Source organism: Castor canadensis, chromosome 4, assembly GCF_047511655.1.
Source record: "Castor canadensis chromosome 4, mCasCan1.hap1v2, whole genome shotgun sequence".
Taxonomy (NCBI): domain Eukaryota; kingdom Metazoa; phylum Chordata; class Mammalia; order Rodentia; family Castoridae; genus Castor; species Castor canadensis.
This window is the reverse complement of record NC_133389.1, coordinates 35,061,064-35,064,829: the sequence shown is the minus strand read 5'-3', so window position 1 is coordinate 35,064,829 and position 3,766 is coordinate 35,061,064. Positions and strand designations below refer to the sequence as shown.

At 43.5% G+C, this 3,766-nt stretch overlaps 1 pseudogene; it reads right to left on the bottom strand.

The window, feature by feature from the left end:
* Positions 1-592: 592 nt before the first annotated feature.
* On the bottom strand, positions 593-2,785 carry LOC109676745 (ELKS/Rab6-interacting/CAST family member 1 pseudogene; annotated as a pseudogene).
* Positions 2,786-3,766: the final 981 nt, after the last annotated feature.

Genomic DNA, 3,766 nt, shown 5'->3' with positions numbered 1-3,766 from the left:
AGTAACTGAGGCAGAGAAGGGAGGGCAGGACAGAGAGCTGGGGCTCACCTTGGCTGAGCATCCAAGCAGCCAGCACCCTCTGTACAAAACATCATCGGGAAGGTGAAAATAGAGGACAGTGTAAAGAAGAGCTCTTTTTCTCTTTGTCCCTGATAACCATCCTCTCCCTCTCTTTCTCCTTTTTGTTGAGATTATTTTTTTTTTACCATTTTAGGAGAAAGCACAATTGTGTCATTAGAACACTCAGCTCTCTGGCCATTGTCAGGATTCTTTCACTGTACTGTCCAGACATGGCTGTCTCGATGGGGACAGAGGTAAGTGAGCTCTCTACTTTACATACCTCTCAGGGCAGAACACTGGCATCCACAGCTCTCCACTACTGATACCTGGAGGGCAGCTCTTCATGGATGCGTGGCCACTGACCCTCCTTGGACATCAAAGAAATTCATGCAGAGACAACATTGAAAGCAGAAAGGCAGAGTGAGATCACGGATGTAGATGTGGGCTGGACCCACGCCTCTTCAAGTGAGCAAGACACGATGTGGTCTGTGGGGTTTATGATTCCTGAGCCTCAGGTTCCTTTCTTGGCTCCTCATGCATGTCTCTTGGGCTGTAGGGTCAGGACAATTTCCTCCAGGGCATTAAATCCCTGCTCCAGGATGTCAGGGCAGTGATCTGCCAGAGGATGGCATTGGCATAGTCCTATAGCTTAGCATTGTCCTAGTCACCTTTTTCCTGAAGGTGCTTCTGGGTCATCTTCTGCAGCTCATCCCTCCAAGCTTGCTGGTCATCATCTAGGTTATAGGAAGCTGGTGGAGTGAGTCCAAGAAGGATTAGTGGGTCTCGGTCACGGCTGAGGGTTGTCAGGTGTTCAACAAACAACTTTAGCTTGCTTCTATTTTGGTCAAGTTGTGAGAGGGGCTTAGTGATCTGGTCTGGGGAGGGTTTATGGTTTGTCTAATTGGAGTGAGAGGATCTGAAGTGGCCATTCTAATAGATGTCGGCCATTGGTGTCATTCAATTTTGTGTCTGTTGTTTGAGTTGCTGCACTGGGCAATCCTTTTTCCACTTCAGTGCAGGCACTTCCTCCTGGGTCTTCTTCTTTTAGGATGAAAGTTCCAAAAGAGCTATATTGGCATCTTTTTCACTAATGGCAGCCAGAAGAGCTTCTTGCTTCATCTCCATATCTTCCTCCAAGTGTTTTCTTCTCTCTGCCCAAAAACTGATCAAGTGAGTCTCCTTTTCTGTCAGAGACTGCTAGGTAGAGGAAAGCTTTGCTTTCATGATCTCCAGTTCCTGCTTTACCATCTCCATTGCAGTCAACAGTTCCTCCACCTGTTCTTCAGCATTGGTCCTGGCAGATTCCTCTTGCGCCAGCACCATTTCCTGTTCTGCAGTTATCTGTACACTTTCTCTTAGTGCTTCTTCCAGCTCTTTAATCTTGTCGTCCTTCTTACAGAGACTGTCTTGAAGCTGCTGAGAGCTGTCATTAAGATGATCCTTTCGCCAGACCTCCTCCAGCATCTGTGCACTCTTCTTTTTTTCCCACCTTTTCTTTGTGCTTCAGATTTGTTACTTTCTCTATCTGGTCTTTCACTTGCCTTCCCAAATCAGCTATCTTCTTATCTTTGTCATTCTTCCCATTTTCCACCACCTTCAAGATTTCTAAGAGGCGGCCAACTTCTGCCTGGGCCTTACTAGATTCACTTTTATGTTTGGCAATCTCTCTCTCCAATTGCTGTATTCTGTCACTCATCTCTGGACTGGCTCTGACTTTCAATGTTGCCTCGTAGGCCTTTTTGCAACTGTGATTCCATTTTCAGGCATTCCTCCTTCCTCTGCTCCAGAGCAATCTCCATTGCCTGAAGCCACGAATTCTTTTTCAGTACTGAGGGAGCCAGGGAAGAAGTATATGCTCTTTCAGATCCAAGAGTGAAGCCTCCTTCTCTGAGAGGTTACCTTGAAATCGGCTGCCTTTTTCTCTCAAGTCGTTAAGATCTTTTTTGCAGTTATCCACTTCCTCTTGCTTCTGGTGCTCATCTCTGTCCCGCTGCTCCTTTAAATGTTCAAATGTTTGCTATTTCTCTGCAAGGGCCTCCTCCAAAGTTGTCAAGGCAGTGTCAGTTTTTGTGGTATTGGCCTGCAGGGTTTTGACTCATTCTTTCATGCTGCACTTTTTCCTTACCTCTAAGCTGCTCCTGAAGATTTTCAGTCTTCTTCTGAAGAATGTTCACCTTGCATTCCTTTACATCCAGCATGTCCTTGAGGTCATGGATTTTTCCAGCTTGTGTCCCCTTTTTCTCAGCCATATCCTGAATTTGTTTTGTTTGTTTTTTTTTTTTATTCAGCATGGTTTCTTTCTCCTCCAAACGCAATCAGAGAGCATCCACCTCAGTGTGCAGGATGGCAGCCCTTTGTTCCTTAACAGTCAAGGACTACTTCAGCACTTCACTGTGTCGCTTACTGGCTCAGAACTGGTTTATGAGTGTTTCTAGCTTTGTGTGCCGAGCTCGTAGTTTTGTGTCCTTTCTGTACAACTTCTGTTTCACTTGGCCAATCTTATTTTTCATAGATTTAGCATGGCTCTGATTCACCCCCGTTTGCTTCATCTTGTCCTCCCATTCTCATTACTCAAAGCCCCATTCAATTTCAGCTTCTGAATTTTCTCTTCCAGGTCTCAAAGCCCATGCTCTGTAGAGGAAATGTTGGCATCCTTCATCTCAATAACTGTTTGAAGAGCTTTTGTTTTGGTAGAATCAGGGGGAATCTCAAATCTCTGGTTCATCTGCAGACTGAGGCAGGCTAAATTAGGGAAAGTTTGGGACTCAGAAAAAAAATCACATCTACTGTTTGTTTCATTTTTGTCTGTTTTTGCATATGGCTTTCTTATTCATCCTCAAAATATCAGAAAGACCCAGAGTATACATATTTCACCCTAACATTGAGAAAGACATTGTTAAGGAGACCACAGTCATCTCTAAATCGCTCTGTGGAGGTTTCTCTCTGAAAGGCAGGGATGTTAGTAAGAGATGTGATCATAGAAATAGATTTCCTGATGTCCTAAACTCAGAAATTCAGAGTCACATGGCATCACTACACTTCCAAGCAAAGTAAAGCTAGCTACTGTAATGAAAAATAGGGTAGAAACAGACCTAAAAGTGACTTAAGCACAGAGATTTTTTTTTTTTGAAGTCAAGTTTCCCATTACTGAAAAAAATAGCTGAGATAACCAACTTATAAAGAGGAAACAGTCATTTTGGCTCACAATTTTGGATGCTGCTGTCCATGGTCAATTGGCACCTTTGTTTTTGGGATTTTGGCAAGGCAGAAAATTATGAGAGAAGCCTGTGATAGAGCAAGCTACTCACTTTCTGGCAGTTAGTAGCAAAGAGAGAAAGGGAAAGAGAACAGGGTACCACAATCTCCTTCAAGGTCATACCTCCAGTTGTCTAAAACCTCCCATTTGGTTTCCTCTCTTAGGAGTCACAACACTTCCCAGCAGAAGCCTGGGTCTTCCCAATAATACATGGGTCTTTGTGAGATACTCCAGATCCAAACTACACTAGGGGCTACTTCATTGTGGGATTTCTAGAACTGACATAGATCTGTAAGTCAATTAATAGAGTAACATTTCTGTAGTAAACTCACCATCACTCATTCAATTCATAGTCCCAAATCTATCCACAGATCCAGACACCTTTAAAATGAAGTTATATCATAGTTGATAGCACAACGTTTTCACAATTCTAAAGTTATTTCTTAACTT